General features: G+C 40.4%; 1 pseudogene; it reads left to right on the top strand.

Annotated features, from left to right (window-relative positions):
- The window catches only part of LOC114028094, an 80418-nt pseudogene that overhangs the window by 42895 nt on the left and 17960 nt on the right, over nt 1-19563 (top strand).

The raw sequence follows: 19563 nt of genomic DNA on the forward strand, positions 1-19563 counted from the left end.
ATTTGAACAATGAGGCCAACCCATCAGAATTGTGCTTTCTGCAGCGGAATTTAAATGCTTGGCAGTTCAACTCCAGAAAGAACCTCAGTGTTCAGTACCTTATCTTGCCAGGTGATTTTCAGAATCTTCCTAAGACAATTCAAATAGAAGTGATTCAGTTTCCTGGCATGGCGCTGGTAGACTGTCCAAGTCTCACAGCCATACAATGAGGTCAGTACAATGGCTCTGTAGACCTTCAGTTTGATAGGCCTAATACCTCTTCTCTTCCACACTTTCCTTTGGAGACTTCCAAATACTGAGCTAATTCTGGAAATGTGTAGGTCAACCTCATCATCTTTGAGTACATCCCTGGAAAGTATACTGCCAAGGCAAGTGAACTGATGCTTACTAGTCACATAGCATTGGGCAAGTCACTTCTGCTCTTGGAGCCTCAGTGTCCACATCAGTGAAATGGGGATAATGAAGACAATGATTTTTTACCACCTATCAACACAATATCAACAAAGTTGTTTTGAGGAGAGGATTTGGAAAGCTCTGAAGTGAAATGTGAGTTGCTATTGTTATTAGCATGTTCAAAACCAGAGGGAGGTCTGAGACTATATATATATATATATATATATATACACACACATATCTGAGACTATATATATAGTATAATAACATAATATAATAATAATAATAATATATAATTATATTATAATTCTTATAATTCTTTTCAGTGTCAGGATTTTGTGATTCTGATGTACTGATTAAACAAATTGTTCCTAAAATCATACAATTGCAAGTCAGTTTTCCTTCAGTGTTAGTTGGAGATGGGATTAGAAACTTCAGCCTTAGAAAGTATGTGTGTGTGTGTGTCTGTGTGTGTGTGTTTGTGGTGTGGGTTGTATGTGTACAGACAGAGGTGGAAGTAAACTTTCCTTCAAACTTTCCAGCTGCCACTGTTTAACTAGGCTTTATATATTCCTGTTTAATGGAAGCAAAGAGTGTTCTGCATCTAGAAAAACTGACAAAACACACAATGGTGCCATATTGGAAAAAGAACTAGATGAGGATCTAGAGTTCTACTACCAGCTTTGGTACAATTCAGATGTGTAATTTAGGGCAAGTCATTTCCTTTCTCTGGGCCTCAGTCTCCCTCTATGTCAGGCCTGCACAACATTAGGTCTGCGGGCCGCCAAAGGATTTTGGGTGGCCCACAAAAAATGTAGAGGGTATAAAAGAAAGTAAAGATGTAATGACTGCTTTGTCCATACCCTGCTTGACCCACCTTCCACTAGTCACTACTGTGCGGTCGTGTAAGTTGACAGGTGGGTTGCCACAGTGCACTCTCTCTGTTTGTCATGTGATCCACAGCAACTAAACCATCATCAGTCTGTCTTTAGTCTGAGAGGAGCGATTTCATGATAAATAAAAATCTTATTAAGTGTAATTAATTGATATTATATTTTATATTATATATTTTATATATAATATATTTATGTATAATATATTATATTTGATTATAATTGCTATTAATTGAAATTTCCCTTTTTAAAAAATATGGTTTATTAGCAAAATAATTTAATCATTAATTGTTCCTTTACTTGGAAAGTGAGCTGCTAAAAACCTATCTGCGGCCCAAAGAAGTTTAGCCTATTTTAATTTTGGCCTCTCCCTACTGCCAAGTTGTGTACGTGTGCTACATGTAAACAGAGGGGGCTGTGCTAGATGCCTCCTAAGGTCCCTTTCTGCTCATTCTAAGATTCATGGCTATATATTAGTATATATCAAGAGCGATACAATGGTATGGCTCCATTGGGGCACCAAGCAGGTAGATGGGTTGGTGAAAAGGACACATCTAAGGCAGAAGGGGAAGAAGTCTTGGTACCCCTGTTTTCAGTCTTTCCTGTTTCTAATCTATCTGCCACATAGCTGCCAAATAGATAATATTTAGTCTGTTAATCAAGAACCACTTGCTAATAGCTTACACTGTGCCAGGCATTATGACAGATGTTGGTGATACAATTACAAAGAACGAAACTTCAATTTAATTTCCAACAGGGAAGATGTTACTAAAACATAGATTTCATCATGCCATTCACTGATCAAAAATCTCCAGTGGTTCTCTATTGCCTCAATGATAAAAGGAAAATCCTTTGCCCAACATTTAAAGCCCTCTCTCTCTATGACGTGGTTCTTGTCTACCTTTCCAGTCATTTTGTATTACTCCCCTTTATACTTTCCCCATTCAAAGAAAACTGATCTGCTAGCTATTTCCTGTAAATAGCATTTAATCTCCTGCCTCCAAGTCTTTGAACAGATAGTCTGCCATGTCTGAAAGGTACTCACTCCTCACCTTTATCACTTAGAATATTTACTATCCTACAGGGTACAACTCAGGTGCTGCCTCCTACATGAGACCTTCTATGGTCTCCCCCACTCCAGTTTGTGTTCTCTCCTTGAAATTACATTATATAACCTTGTACTTCCTTATCTGTGTATACATTATGTCTTCCACCCCCTTCCTGCATCTCTCCCTTCTCCCCACCCCTCCCTCAATGTAAGGCAGGCAGGGTCTAGTACAGTGCCTTTAATATTTCAAGGACCTGTAAGTTCACTGATGGGATGCCACACTGAGGCAAATTCCAACTTCTCTTAAAGAATTGACTTGTCCATGGTCACACAATAAGTGTCAGAGACAGAATATGAATCAAGATTTTCCTAATTCCAAGTTTAGTATCCTGTCTCTAGCTTTGCACTGGTAGATGCTTAATAAATATTTGTTGAAGTTACTAACATCTATAGGCACCTCTGCTAACAATATTTGAAATTGGCAAATAACTGATAGGTGGTTTAAAATAATGATGGCTATTAATGCTACTTTTCCATCTGTTCCTGACCCAATGGCTGCTACATGGGTGAGTTGGGTGGCTAAGGCCTTTCTTCCCTTTGCCACATTTTATTACCATGTTGCAGTAGCAGGGGTATAATGGATGAGTTGAAAGCACTGTCTTGTTTACTACCATATACAAAAACTGTGAGTGATAATTAGGTATATGGATATTTAAGATCCTTCTCTAAGACTGGACATGCCCATGGCAATCTAAGTCACATACCTAGGGTCTCCTTCCTTCTTAGCAAAATTTCTAAAAAACATCAAAAAAATCTTTCTGGTTTGAGGCAGAGTGGTATGATGGAGAGAATATGGGTCTTGGAATCAAAAGACATGAGTTAAAAATCTCAGCTTTGACAAGGCCCTGGGAAAGTCTTTTTGTGTCTCAGTTTCTCATAAGCAAAAAGATGGAGAAAAAAGAATACTCAGGCCACCTATTTCACCATGGTGTTGTGAGGAAAATCTGTTCTAAACTTTAAAGTAGGATAAAATGTGAACTTTATTACTATTCCTGCCCTTGATCTATGGGCACAGTATGTAGTTAGTTTGGATTGACTTGACATAGCAATTCTCTGCCCCCAGGGGTTGAGATTCAGGGTTGGGAGGATAGGAAGGGGTGGCAGGTATATGCAACAGGCTCCTACATTCTATTCTTGGCAACTAATTTGTTCCTTCTGCTGAATGTGAAAGTGTGACCAGCCCCAGGGGCCTCTCTAGCTCAGCTGCAGCCAAATTGCATTCTTGGGAATAAACAATAAGGAAATAACCAGACTGTTTGATGTTCATCATCATGACTCTTCTGTCTGGCCAGAGGTTGACTGACTGGCGTTGGCACTCACTGTGTAACTGAAAGTGGGACTGACTAAATTCCATCAAAAGGGGAAGGAGAGGAAAGAAAGGTGAGAGAGAAGAAATTGGTGAGGGCAAGAGATGGCTGGTAGCAGAGGGAAAAAATGAGAGAGAGGAGAATAAGGAAAGGGAAGAAGTGAGTGAAAGTGGAGGCTGAGATGTGCAGGGGGTGGATTGGAAAGGAGGAAGAGGTGAGGAAACATTGAGAGGGGAGTAAAGGAAGGGAAGACGAGGGAGGGGAAGAGCTGGGAGTAGGCATGGAAGAGTTAGGGGAAAAAAGAGAAAGCCAGGTGGGGAAAAGGTAGGTAGAAGGAAAGAGAAGAAGGTAAATGGAGAAAAGAAGAGATGGAAAGTGAAAAGAGAGTAAGATGGAAGTGGGAGGGGGAGTACAGAATTGCAGATCTAAAAATAAGAGCTTAGAGCGGTGAGGAAGGGAATCATGCATGAGAGAAAAGGGGTAAAACATTTCTCTTTATTAAGTATTTCCCACTTCTTCTTACCACTCTGGAGCAGGTCTGTGGAGCTCAGCTGTTATGAGGGAGAAATCTAATCTTCAGACATAGTCAATACTTTCTTCAACAGAATAGGTTTTAGTGTAACAGTCTTATTCAATAATACATTGACTTTACACAAGTCTTCTTACCAATATACATAAATTATACCAAAACAAGGTTTAATATTGATAGAAAGTGTATTATCCAACATGATGGTGTAGAGGCAGCTGTTCTACATTTAGTTGGTTAATATTGACATAAGGCATTTGGATAATGTTAACATTATTTGGCTAAAATTCAGAAAAAGATCTCACTTTGGGTCTTCACGAGTTGAATATTAACCAAAGACTAGGCATATGTATGTGTATATATGTATGCATGTACATATATACATACATATGTATGTGCATATGGATAGATGTATACATGTATATATACATGTGTGCCTACATATATACACATGTATGTGTTATTTCACTAAGTTGATTGCTCTTTGTGTATATTTTAAAAGTTTCACTCTATTCCTTATGTATATATTCTATGCACAAGTAAAGCTTCCAGTGAACACAACAATATGAAAGTTTATTGGAGCTGTTTTTGAGGGAAGGAGGCTTTTCTCTTGTTTGCTCCCTGCAAAATGAGTAGAGACAAAAGCTTTCAAAAGAGAATGGCTTTTTAGATTTTGGAAGCAAATAAATGCAATATTATGTAGACATAGGAGACAGAGTGTCTGCATCTCCCCCCTCACCCATTCCCCTCTGGCTGCCTTCCCTTATTCCTTATCGATGCAGCGTTCCCTGGCTGGAATTGCAAGCCCTGTTGCTTAGCAGTTCATCTGCTCCTGCCTGCTCCCCTCCTGTCCCCAGGAACACAGGGCCATGTGTTCCCTTGGCCCACACGCTGACAAGCAACTTACCACCCAACCTGCCACCAGCCAGGGCCACCTGCTCAGTTGCCTGCCCCTCTCCATCTTCCAGAGGCAAGGGTGAGAGATGGGTGGGTGTTTGTGAGGGAAGGGAGAGAGGAAAAGGTTCCCCAGCGGAAGTTCAGGACTTCCCGTGCTAAAGCGGTTACATTTGCCCAAGTACTTCCAAAAACTGATCTCTGAACTAAGGGAGGCTTTGGGGATGCAAAGAAGCCAGGATAGGCTGAGTGTAGAGCAGAGAAACCAAGGCTGTTCCATGGATAGCATCTGTACTACTGATTTCAACAGTCAGTCAACTTTACATGGAGTAGTCTAATGATGAGATTTGAGTCCAGTGGCCAGAGGAAAGATAGGAGCAGAGAGTACAATGGTATGCTCTGTCCCTTAGCATGGTGGGTTTCAAATAATTTCTTCTGTCCTGCCTGAGGTGAAAACACTTGTCCAAATAAATTAGTCAATCAGACATTAGATTTTTGCTGAATGCTATACGAGGCAGTGAAAAGAGGGTTGAACTCAGAGGCACAGGACCATTTACCACCTTATGACATTGGTCATGTGAAGCTCTCTAAGCCTCAGTTTCTTCATCTGTACAATGAAGGGGTTGACCGAGATGACCCTAAGGTCCCTTTCAGCTCTAAATCTACGGTCCTATGACCTTATGAACTAACTCATCCAAGGAATTGTGATCCATCTATAACAAAGCCTAAGATAAAGGAACCATACTCAGGGAGCTTAGAGTCCGATTGGGGATGATAAGACAGATGCCCAAGATGAGATAATGAATAATAATAGTACATTACATGTTATGCCTATCATGGCTCTATGATGGAGGAAGACCTAAGTATTACACTGATTTTAGGGGGAAGGAAACTGAGGCTGAAGCTTAAGTGATGTGTTTAACGTTGTTTAGCTAGTAATTGGAAGAGCTAGGACCAGAAAGCAGTTCTTCTGACTCCAGAGGCAATGTACTTTCCACCATGGCTCATTTACCTCCCTAAGAAAAGGTATTAGATGATTAAAAGCTAAATGAATCACAAAAAATAGAGAATGTCAGAGGTGGCAGGGAGAGGAGGAAGAGGCCTCTGTGGTTTAGAAAGACTTAGGGAAAAAGGGCACCACTTTGGGTAGAAGTAATGTGAAAACGATCAATGAGGGACATCGTAAAGAAATTATAATTAGGTACCATACACCCAGCAATGTGCTGGAGCCAGCTCAAAGCAGCTCATGAGAATCAATTGTTACATTTTCAGTGTGAGTGTTTCTATCTTGGAAACTGGCAAATGCTACAAATCAGGGCTTTGAGTTATTGTTTTGTTGATTGTCTAGACCTAAGAAAATGATGGAGAAAGTGTTAGCAATGCAGATTAAACTTAAAAGTTTGCATGCATTTCAGGGATGGTTGTTGAAGAATTACTAGAACACACATGCATAAACAATGCTAATAATAATAGTTAGCATTTATATAGTTCTTTAAGGTTTGCGAAGCGCTTTACAAATATTATCTCATTTTATCCTCACAACAACTCTGACAGATATTATTATTATCCACATTTTACAATTGAGGAAACTGAAGCAGGCAGAGATTATGTGATTTGCCCAAGGTCACACAACTGGCAAGTGTCTGAGGCCAGATTTGACCTGAGGTCTCTCTGACTCCAGGTTAATTAGTCTATGAAAGATACTCCTGAGTTGCCTCAATATGGTTTTAAAAAATGTTATAAGCATTAACATACCACATGTGAGCTTTATTCTCACCATTCAATATCACCTGAAGGATGAATGCTCCATGTCCCCACAGCTGCCAGCTGTGGGTCTGAGTTATTATCAATGAGTTAATATGATTCCATTATTAATGGAGATCAGTGTTCCATTTTCTTGGAGTCAGCATGAAGGATGATGCTGAGGGAATCACAGGTTAGCTGGCTCCTCCTTCGGCTCCCTGACTGGGAAAGTGTAGCTCTTGGTATGCTCATAATTTGGTAGCTCCCTCACAACTTCTAACGGTGGTAGCTGACTTCAGAGCACATATATTTGGACTAAACACTGGAATAAGAAAGAGAGAGGGGCCAACCGTGAAGCATGGAAGCTGGCTCTATTCTGGACCTCTAATTGCAGACAGTTCCACAGCTGTCAGCTGGAGTGGAGGACTGTGGAATCATGAAGCACAACTGGATACTTTAAATAGATTTGCCTTCTGTGATATTTAGTGATGCTGCTGCTGCAGATGAAGATTAGTTAGGTTATCTGCACTTGCCAATGGATCTGGAGTTTACTTTCAAGCAGAACCATAAATAGGAATGTTCCTGCCTGGGGCAAGAACCTCAAAGGACATCTAGAATGATAGGCACTTTGTAGGGGGGAAGGTACTCTGACCTAGAAGGGGGAGGAACAGCCTGGTAGTTATCTATTTTAATTAATTATTCTTGCTAATTAGATGCTAAGCTCTGTTGTTTCTATGATGTTTCTATGATGTTCAGTCCTTTCTATGAAGGACCGGAAGTACCATCAACATTCTTTAAATTCATCACCCTGGAGCAGAGCCCTGATTGCTCCATCCCGGTTATGCCTCTGTTTTTCAGATTTGACCAAAAATCTATTTACAGTGTTCCTCTCTGGGATCTTCCAAAGCTATGTGCACAAGTGTGGTACACATTTGTGTGTGTGTGTGTGTGTGTGTGTGGGTGCATGCACGCACATGCAGCCAGAAGAGGAGTCAGGTAGGCGAACAGAATATGGTCTCTTAGTTTAGTGCCAAAATTATTTTTTTAATTTACTTGAACTTCATGGTAACACAGTGATATAGCTAACACAGGTAGTATTGTCACCCTCGTTTTACATACAGGAAAATCAAAGCTAAGAGGTAGGATTTGAACCCAGACTTGAAGACTAGGAGTCTATCTACTATGCCATGGTACGTATCATAATTGCCAAAAAACTTTGCTCCATTTCCTAGTCAGAGACAATGACCTTTCACCCCCATCTCTTTTTTGTGTTCATACCTGTGATTTTAAGTTTGATTCTACAGCTTAGCACGGTGCCTAGGACACAATAGGCACTTAATAAATGCTAGGTGACTGACTGATTTCATGAGAACAGGGAGGTGCCCAGTAAAGGTAAAGATATTCCCATTACTAATACAGACTAGCAACTCTTTTACCACTTCACGTTGTTTGGGTCACTAAGAGGTTGAAGTACTTGCCCAGGGTGACACAGCTAGTATGCCCAGGCTAGACCTCTATCTACAATGTAACTACTATGTATCTGCTCTGTTGGGTTTGTAGGTAGAGATGGCTCATAAAACTGTCTCTGTTACAGGGACCTACCTCACAGCAATTTATACTACATACTGTATTATTGTCTAATCAGGATGCGTATCTTCATCGCCATCTCTGAGAATCTCTAGTTTCCTTCAAGGTTCAGTTCAAGCACCATCTTTCACATGACACCATTCCTGCTCCCTTCCCACCTGCTAGTAACTTCCTGTCCCCCCATACCCCACCACTGACATTGTTTCTATTTTTGTATGTGTGTGTGGATATATGCATATATATATGTTTAGGACAATATCTGGCATGTAGAAGGTATTTAATAAATGCTTTTTGATTGATTAATTGGAAGGGAGCACATAGTATAGATTGATTTAAATCTTTTACTTAAGCAGTCCATCCCATTCTGGGTCTACCACTTAGCACCCATATGACTTTGATTAAGTCATTTCATGTCTGTATACCTGAGGTTCCTCGGCTTATAAAATGGGGAATTAGGCTTAATGGCCTCTAAGGTCCCTTTTAGCTCCAGATCTTCTGGGAAATATCTAAGGCAGACATAGGCCAAGAGTACTGAATGCTTTACAAGTGGGGCCAGGAGTTTAATTAGGAGAGACAGACAGACAGACAGAGACAGAGAGACAGAGGCAGAAGAGTGAGACAGAGACACAGAGAAGAGACAGAAAAAAGAGAAGAAAGACTGAGAAGAGAGAGAGACAGAGAGGGAGAGAGAAGGAGAAGAGGGAAGAGAGAAATGGCAGCTTTCTCCACCAAAAGCTAGAGTTCAGATAGGGGAGGGGAGGGTAGAGGCCCCAATTCCTGTTATCTTTCTAGCTTTTAGGTTGCCCACACAGTTTGCCATATCCTGTCTTGACAGATTGCTTGCTGTATGTGTGACTGGGTATGTGTGTTTTTTTTTTTTGGAGGGGGGTGCTAATTTTCCTTTTTTCCCCTCCCTTCTTCCTCATCCTTTGTCAAAACAATTCACACCCCTGCAAGGCAGATGGGAAGAGAAGAGGAGGGTGGGGGAGGAGTATAGAGACCTTTGGATAAAGACCTGACTGGATAGGCCTAGGAAGCTAATGACCATATGACAGTAACCATCTGAGAGACTCCAGATCACCTGTCTGGAATGGGGCTGTGAGCCTGTATCCTGAGAAGGCATCCTTTCTCAGGGACCATGGAAGGACATCATGCCATCTCGTGAGCCCAGTGCCTCCCCATTCACTAAAGCCATGTGCTAACAAGCTGTTGGCAGAGGCTGAGATAAAGGCATTTTCGAAAACAACAATAATAAAAAAATGCAAGCCACTTGTCAGGGCTGTGGACCCTCACTGCATCTCATTAGCACCTGGGGGTGGGAGGAAAGGGGCTGCCAGGCATTGCCAACGCCCATGTGTCCCAAAAGCCAATCCAGGATACTGGAGGTGGGTGGGATCTGGCCCAGCTTGCAACTCTGAAAAGGGCTTGCGTGTTCTGTGTTGTTTTTGTTTGTTCCTTTCTGTGTATGTGCACGCACATGAGGGAATGAGTGTGTGTTTACAAAAAGCAGTATCTATGGTACAATAAGACACTTGGGCAGGGCAGCAAGAGATTTGGATTAAGATTTTGGCTATGCCGCTAACTAGTTCCATGCCCTGGAGAAAGTAATTTACTGTCTCAGTTCTAACCCTAATTCCTCATTTGTAATGTCAATAACAATGGGGAAACAGTCATGGTTCAAGAGCAATGAATTTGGAATTAGGAGATCGGGGTACAAATTCTTCTTCTTTCACTTACTATTTATTTGTATCTGTGAGTTAGGGCAAATTATTTTAACATTTCTGAGTCTCAGTTTCCCCATCTATAAAATGGGAGAATTGAAACAGATGTCTTTTATGGTCCTTCCCAGCCCCAGATATATGATCCTATAAGCGGTAATAATTATAACTGACCTTGTTTCCCTCTTTAAGGTTTCCAAAGCATATGACAAAGGTTAGCTCATTTGATAACACAACAAGCCTGTGAGAAAAGTACTTTATTATTATCCTTATCTGGTCAGGTCCCGATTAATGCAAATAATGAATCCCCTGAAGTGGTTGTAAGTATCTGAATTCACAGTATTTGGAGTTTTAATTATGTAAGACATGGTAATTGGTTCCAGGCTAATGGAAATATGCAATGTGAATTCAAATAATGAGAACACCGGAGGGAGGGGAGGCATCGTTATTCTCACATAGCTAGTTGTATAGCAGATGGGGAAACTGAGGTTTGGGCTCGTAGCATAGATCTGTCTGTAGCTGAAATGGACCTCAGTGGCCATCTAGTTTATTTTATAGATGAGGAATCTAAGGCCCATAGAGGTTAAGAGACTGACCCAAGGTCCCACAGGTAAGCTTCACAGACTTGTTTCTGGTCACACAGCTAGAAGGCATGAAAGGTGGGATTCCAACCCCGGACTCTGCTGACCCTGAGGTCGGCATGCTTTCCATTATACTACATTGCTTTTTTTTTTTTTTTTATCATCTGTAAAATGAGAAGCATTTAAATCAGATGATCTCTTAGGTCCCTCCTAGCTCTGGAATTCTGATTCTGTGATTCTGAGGTACTGGCTTCCAATCTCATGTACTAAGAACATTGTTGTTTTGTCATTTTCAGTCATGTACAACTCTTTGTGACCCCTTTTTGGGGTTTTCTTGGCAAAGATACTGAAGTGATTTGCCATTTCCTTCTCCAGCTCATTTTACAGATGAGGAAATTGAGGCAAACATGGTTAAATGAATTGCTCAGGGTCACGCAGCTAGTAAGTGTCTGAGGCCAGATTTCAACTCAGATCTTCCTGACTCCAGGCCCAGCGCTCTATCCACTGCACTACCTAGATGCCCCAGTACTAAGAACACAGTGCTATGAATTCCTTTTTACCTCCAAAAAGTCTTCCTGTGGTGCCTTATTCTGGCTTGGAGAGGGCTCTAAATTCTCAAAGCCTGCTGTGACAGATCATGAGCTCTGGCAGGTCCTCTCAAGGACCTGGCAACGGTGCCCAAGTTTCCTATCTGAGGACCAGCCCATCTAAGTTCAGAGAGGCTGATCATCCAGTTTACCCAATGATGACAGATATTTTGGCTACTGCAGTTCTTGATAGCTCTCCACCCGGGACAGCTAGGTAGCGCAGTGGATAGAGCTCCAGCCTTGGAGTCAGGAGGACCTGAGTTCAAATCTGGCCTCAGACACTTGACACTTACTAGCTGTGTGACCCTGGGCAAGTCACTTAACCCCGATTGCCTCACCAAAACAAAGGCCAAAAAAAAAAATTCTCTACCAAGGTATAAGAAAATTGTTCTCTGTATCTATCGGAGTCCTTGCAACAACAAAATCCTAGATGATTAAAGAATGCTTAGGTGTGTCTTTTGTCTTTTCATCACCTTCATTTCTAAGTAACCCCCCTCCCTTACCTGGAGATCTTTCTTGTAACAAAGAATGTTTTACAAGTAGTCCAGCAAAACTAACCAGTTCAGCAACTGCTTCTGAGTATATATGCGTGTTCTCCATCCCTGAAAAGAAGTAGGGAGGTGTATTTTCTTATCTCTTCTTTGGGAACAAGCTTGGTCATGGTAATTGCATGGCATCAAAGGATTATGTATTGAAGAATGACCTCCCTTAGCAAAACTTTAATAAGAGAAGGTTGTTGGTGATATAGATGGTCATCAGTCTTTTGGGCCACCAATGGCTCCCACAGGCTGATGACATCCTACTTTATTAGCTGGCATCAAGCCAAACTGGCCCCCATGGATCTCATTGCACTAAATGACCCTCAAATTACACTCTGCTCCTGCCCTACCTACTGCCAGAGTCTTGACTAGCCTATCTAAGCACTTCTCTGTGGCGTGGATTGTTGGGGTATGGGGAGATGCAAGGACAGCCAATGGACTACAAGAATTTTTCCCTCCTAATGCTTCAGAAAACACACATATAAGTCATAGGATCATGGGTTTAGAGTTAGAAGTGACCTTAGAGATAACTTAACCCAATCTCCTTATTGACAGATGAAGAACTAAGACCCAGAGACATTCAACATTCAATGATTTATCCAAAGAAGAGCCAAGATTTGAATCAAATTGTCTGACTCCAAATCTAATCCTTTTTCGTGTAAAAAAAAAAATCCTCCCCTAGTCCATTTTCCCTAAACTCTTGCAGTATTTACTGCATGGGGTAACAATAGTTATTATAGGAACTCTCCCCCTTGCCCCATATTCAGCCAAGCAGCCAGGGTGTCATCTGTTGCTACTGAATCAATCAGTTAAGACTTTTACCATTAGCTGAAATGTATCTGTGCTTAGCTCCAAAGGGATACTTCTCAAAAGGTTCCTAACTGGGCAGGGCAACTGTGGCTTTGTTTCAAGAGTGCTAAAATTTAGAGTATGGGGGCAGCTAGGTGGCACAGTGAATAGAGCACCAGCCCTGGATTCAGAAGGACCTGAGTTCAAATCTGGCCTCAGACACATAACACTTACTAGCTGAGTGACCCTGGGCAAGTCACTTAACCCCATTGCCTAGCCAAAAAAAAAAGAAAAAAGAAAAAGAAAAAAAAATTAGAGTATGCTGACAATACTTAAACCTCTTCAGCAGCACAGAAGCAACTGAACTCAGTAGGTAGTTAGCAAGAATAATTAGTGAAAATAAGAGGCTACCAGATGTCCCATTTTTTCTCCTGATAGCCACAACCTATACACTCTATTTTGGCCTGGCCCTTCTTCCCTTAGGGTTTTAGTCTTCCAGCAGTGGTCCCCTGCAGAATTCTGGGGCTTCTAATTCTGGCACATCTCCCATCCCTCCGAAATAAATTTACCTTAAAAAATATTTTAAGAATTTGTTTCATGCTGCTTGCCCCAAGCACAGATAATTTGTTGTTGTTCGGTCATTTCAGTACTGTCTCACTTTTTGTGACCCCGTTTGGGGTTTTTTGGCAAAGATACTGGTGTGGTTTGTCATTTCTTTCTCCAGCTCATTTTACAGATGAAGAAACTGAGGCAAACAGGGTGAATTGACTTGCCCAGGGTCACACAGACACAGTAAGTGTCTGTGGTCACATTTGAACTCAGGTCTTCCTGACTTCAGGACCAAGGCTCTAATTCGCTGTGCCACAAATACAATGAAACTAGCATAAATTGCTAGTTGTGGCTTTGCTTCCCAAAATCCTTCTTGAAGAATTTCTCACTCTGTAATTGAAGGAGGGGATTACCTAAACTAGTTATATGAAAAGGCAGCAAGGAAAAGTGGGAAACAGTGTTATGGGGGATGACTTTCACCAGGGTGTAAGAAACAGAAACATTCTATCTTTAATTCTGTGACTCAGTCATCCATTCTCTGCATAGTCTGGTAGTGACCTCAAGGATCTATTCTTGGATAATGGTTCCTTAAATGTATTCCAGCTTGGAGAAGATATTCTGTTGCGACAACCAGGCGGTTTAGGTATTTGAGAGACAGAGTAGTATAGTGGATGTATAGCCAGTTTCAGAGTTAGGGAAGACCTGAGTTAGAGTCCAGTCTCTGATACCTACCGACTGCATGATCACGGTCAAATCACTTGAGATTTTGGTGCTTCAGCAATGCTATAAGACCTGTAAGTTGCTGAGCAGTGCCGATCTGTTTTGGAAGAGGGTTTTCTCTCATTGGGAGTTCCCTGTGTCAGTGAAACTCGAGGCCTATCAAAGCAGCTAAGTAGATGTACATCACAGGAAATGGTCAGTGTAGAACTTTGTGATTCACTATTGTTCCTCTAACGATGGTTCACAAAGCTTTTCCTTGAACTTAATTGTCTAGAGCTTGGAGTCCAAGATCCCTTTCCTGAAATATTATCTTAACTGGAGATGGGCTAGCAGAGCATTTTAGAAGGAACATTAAAAGGTATAACATCATTTTCATGGATGAAGAAACTGAGGCTCAGCAACATGAAATGACTTACTCAAAATCTCCTAGATAATTAGGGGCCAAATGGAACTAGGACTATAATAGAGGTCTTCTGACTCGGGTTTTTCCCCACTATGCCATGTTGCTTTGAAAGTGCCAACCTTTTGCAGACACTTGTCAGGGCTCTTGTGGGATCACCTAAGCCAGAGTTCCTTAGTATACTCCTATCACTGTAGCTGTTGGGATCCTTTTGGGTGTTGTGGTACCCCAGTTTTAATTGATGGGTTGGAAATATAAGTACTCAAAGTTGAATGAAAAAACACTTGTTAAACACATAACATGCTAGTCGATGAGCACTTATTAAGTGCTTACTACATACCAGGCACTAAGTGCTTGGGATACAAATACAAAATTGAAACAGTCTTTGTCCTTATAGAGCTTATGTTGTGAAAGGGGGATAGAGTATAAGTTTATACTGTGTAAGTTTAATTTGTATAAGTTTATTTGCTTCTTAACAATAAAATACAAATTAAGGACAAGAAAACTTCCTGGTTTCTTGAGTAGACATTAGACTGTAACTCTCTCCCACTAGACTATAAGCTTCTTGAAAATAGGGACTATCTTTTACCTTTTGTTGTATCCTCAACACTTATTATATTGTCCAGAACATAGTAGGTGCTTAATAAATGCTTGTTGACTGACTGAGGCACATGAGTTTTGGAAAAATGCTTTCTTCAGAGCTACCTTGATATTTAATTTGATTTGGGGTAGGGGTATCCTTGAAAGAAAGAGCTGAATCTTCATTTTTGAGTATTATAGTGAGGAGAACAGAACAAATTTTCTGGGGTTGAGGATATCCTTCCTTCCCTAGGACCCTAAAATTCCAATGCCTTGCTTATTTTTCAAAATATTAGAATCCTCAGAATTTCCTAGAGCTGGAAGGGACATTAGTGATCATCATATGAAGAATTCCCCTCATTTTCTTCCTGGAATCACCAGTCAGAAGCTGACTCCCCCAGGAGTCTTTGAATGGAGTTTGGCTTCCATCTCCCAAATGAGCACTACATTCTGGAACATTCCAGGAAGCACAAAACCAGGATGCGGAGAGGACTGAAGAAGTTTAACCGGGAGAAAACAAGACATAGGAGAAACATGAAAGAAAACTTCAAATATTTGAAGGACTGTCATGTGAAATAGGGATTCTTATTGTTCTGCTTGGCAGATTTAGATGACAGAGTTCGGAGCAATGGGTAGAATTTGTCTAGAGGCAGATTTCTGTAACTTCTCTCTGTTATTCTAACCATTCTGTCCCACTAACAGGAAATAATTGAAAACCAAATGATGTCTGTCTCTCTCTTCTCTCCTTGAGGGTGCCAGTTCTTTGAGGCCAGGGTCTATTTCCTGTACGTTCCACATGCCTAGCATGTTATGAGCCTTCAGTAAACAGGGGATGGATGGATGGTGTTCAGCCCTTTGAAGATGAGAAGCATACTTGAAGTAAAGCATTGGTAACAAATGAAAGGAAGCAAAGATGAGCCTTACTTGCCACTGACAAACAGACAGCTCGGATGTACCTCCTCCTTTGCTCCCAACTGTGGAAACCATTGTAATGTGTGGAATTTGGAAAGCATGATCTTTTTGCTTCTAGAGCTAAAGCCTCAGTTATGCATATTCTATTTTTTCCCCTTTCAGACAGCTCAGACTTGGATGTTGCTTTCCAAATGAAAGCAACCCTATAAGGTCGTTGGGAACAGTGAATTGTGATTATGCTGGTACATTTTTAATTCTGTCTCATTACAGCTGCTGTTAAGGCTGCATTATAATAATTGCTTTAGTTCTGCTATGGTATGTTTCAAGCTTCTTAATGTAGCTGTAATCTCTGTGTGTATATTGAAGTAAGTAGAACCAAAGAGTAGGGGTAGTTTTATTAGGGAGTAGAAATGGAGGTGGAGGGAGCACATAATCAAGATGGCAGAAATGTTCCAGTGGGATGGCAGAAGAGCAGTGAGAGTGGCTAGAAGCAGAGAGAGTTGTTGGCTCCAGACCCACTAATAGATTCAGGTAGAATGCTGTAGTGTTTTATCCTTGAGTGTGTTCTATTCAGCATTTTAAAATCATTTTTATTTCTTGAATAAAACAGATGTATTAAATTTATCAAATTTAATGCTGCTGGCCCAAAGCTGGGAGAGATAGTTAATATTTTCAATGACTGGATTTATATCCAAAAATATATCAACAGGTTGAAATGATGGACTGAAACTAATGAGATAAAATTTAATCAGATTAAATGTAAAGTTCTGTACTTGGGTTCAAAAAGTTAATTGATGTTAAAATCAATGTGGTGTTCATTTTGATCAAGTAGAAGTAGCCAGGCATTAGTTTCTCTGTCTACCAACAGACACTAAAGTTCTTTTTTGGAGATGTTTAAAGCTCTTAGGAAATAGACAGATGTCTTGTCCAATTCCAATTTGTCCTTCTTTGAATCCAGAGTGGATACGAATAGGGATGTCTCTAAAGTAGAAACTTTAGAAGGATATTCTTTCCTAAGAAAAGCACATATGGACATTCACTAAATATGATGATGTTGAATCACTCCCCCAACCTCTCTTCTCCCCCAAACCCAGTTCCTTCTGGGAAATAATTTTTTAGCCTTCCCTTCTGAGCTCCCAACTCTGTTAATGTATAGTCAATAAGGCTTAGGCTAGAGACAGAGTGTGTGTGCCTGTGTGTGTGGGGCTATATGGTTAATTTGGGTTACTAACTAATCCGCACTGGAGTACAGGTGTTCTTACCCCATACAATATCTTAATCTGCATAATATGAAGGAAGGAAACAAACATTTGTTAAGTGCTTACTATGTGTCAGGTGCTGGGGTAAGTGTTTATAAATATTATCTCATTTGATCCTCATAACAACCCTAGAAGATAGATGCTATTATTGTCAATTTTTTGATCGCAGAGATGGAGGCAGAGGTGAAATGACTTGCCCAGGGTCACATGATTAGTAAGGATCTGAGGATAAATTTGAACTCAGGTCTTCCTGATTCTTTGCCCAGCCCTCTTATCCACTGTACTACCTAGCTGTCTCAACCTTCCTGGAGACTTTGTATAGCCCTGGAGAAAAGAAGTGGGACAAATGTGTAGAAGTAACAGAGAGGCATATTTTGCTTTAATCAATCAATCAATCAACAAGCATTTAAGTGCCTACTATGTGACAACTCTGTGTTAGTCACTGGAAAGACAAAGACAAAGAGTGAAACAATCTCTATTCTCAAGGAATTTATATTCTATCTGGGAAGACAACATGTACGTACAGAAATATATATGGAATAAAAATGTGCATACCCTTTGACCCAGCAACACTGCTTCTAGGTCTGTATTCCAAAGAGATCATACAAGTGGGCAAAGGACCCACGTGTACAAAAATATTTATAGCAGCTCTTTTTGTGGTGGCAAAGAATTGAAAATTGAGGGGAATTGCTAAACAAGTTGTGGTATATGAATGTAAAGGAATACTATTGTGCTATAAGAAATGATGAGCTGGTGGACTTTAGAAAAACCTGGAAAGACTTATATAAACTGATGTTGAGTGAATTGAGCAGAACCAGGAAAACATTGTACTCAGTAACAGCCACAATGTGTGATTACTGGCTTTGATAGACATCTCTTCTTAGCAATGCAAGGATCCAAGACAATGCCAAAGGACTCATGATGGAAAATGTTGTCCATATCCAGAAAAAGAACTCTGGAGTCTGAATACAGATCAAAGCATATTATTTGCTCTGTCTTTTTTCTTTTTCTTCTTTTTTTGTTTGTTTCTTCTTTCTTGTATTTTCTCCCATTGGTTCTAATAAATAAATTAAATATGTATATATATATATATATACAGAATAAATACAAAATAATTAAATACAGAGCAGTTGGGGTAGGGCACTAACATTTGTGGGGAGGGGATCATTAAATGCTTATAAAAGGGAATATACATGAGCTGTGTCTTAAAGGAAGTGACAGATTCCATGAGGTTAGAGGCAAGTAAATTCTAGACGTGGAGGATAGTTACTGCAAAGGCATGGAGGTGAGAGCTTGAACACTATGAATAAAAAAATGAGAGAAGGCTAGTTTGGCTGGTCATAGAATAAAGGAAGGAGAAGACTATAACATGAAACCAAAAAAAAAAAAGATTGGGGGCCAGGAGATGAAGTCCTTTAAAATCCAAGAAGAAGAATATATGCTTCATCCTAGAGGCAATAAGAGGACTCTTGGAGTTTATTGAGTAGGTGGCACAGTCAGATCTATACTTAAGGGAAGTCAGTTTGGCTTGGCTTAGGGTAGGGAAACTCTTGAGGAAAGGAAACAAATTAGGAGTTCATTGAAATAGCTCAAATGAAAGGCGATAAAAACAAAGGTGGTAGTTGTGGATTAGAGAGAAGGGGTTACATATGAGAAATATTATGGAGGTAAAATCAGCAAGATTTGACAACTGATTGTATATATTGGGTGAAGGATAGTGAGGAGTTGAAGGTAACATTTAGATTATGAATCCATGAGACTGGAAGAATAATGGTGTTCTTAAAAGAAATAGAGAAGAGTAGTAGAGCAGCAGCAGCAGCAGCAGCAGTAGCAGTAGTAGTAGTAGTAATAGTGGTAGTAGTTGTTGTTTCATTTCAGTTGTGTCTGACTCTTTGTGACCCCATTTGGGGCTTTTTTTTTTGGCAAAGATACTGGGTTGGTTTGCCATTTCCCCTTCCCCAAGAGAAGTGTAGCAGAAAGGTAGTTTGTTTTTTTTTTTTCCCCTGGGAAAGAAGAGGTCTGTTTTGAACACATTGAGTTTGAGATTCCTCACAACATACAGTTTGAAATGTACATTTGTCAGCAATAGACCATTGATGGTTTGAGACTGGGGCTGGGTATACAGATCTACACAGAGGTGATATTTAATCCTATGGGAGCTGATGAAGTTTCTGAGAGAGAAAGTAGAGATTTCAAATTAGGTAAGAACTCTGCAAAATGGAATGGATTGCTTTATGAGGTAGTGAGTTCCTAACTGTTGGAATGGACTAGATAAAGCTTGAATGACCACTTTCAGGGATGCTGTAAGGAGAATTCCTGTTCAGATGTGAATGGACTAAAAGTCCTCTGTGGACCTTTCCAACTCTGGAATGCAATGGTTCCGAGTTTTCAGAACACCACAATGGGGGCTTTCTACCTGAGCTCCTTAGTCCTTAGTGTGAAAATTATTTAGAATGGTACCAATCATAGTTTTTGGTCA

Source organism: Vombatus ursinus, unplaced genomic scaffold (assembly GCF_900497805.2).
Source record: "Vombatus ursinus unplaced genomic scaffold, bare-nosed wombat genome assembly UNPS02014870.1, whole genome shotgun sequence".
Lineage (NCBI taxonomy): Eukaryota > Metazoa > Chordata > Mammalia > Diprotodontia > Vombatidae > Vombatus > Vombatus ursinus.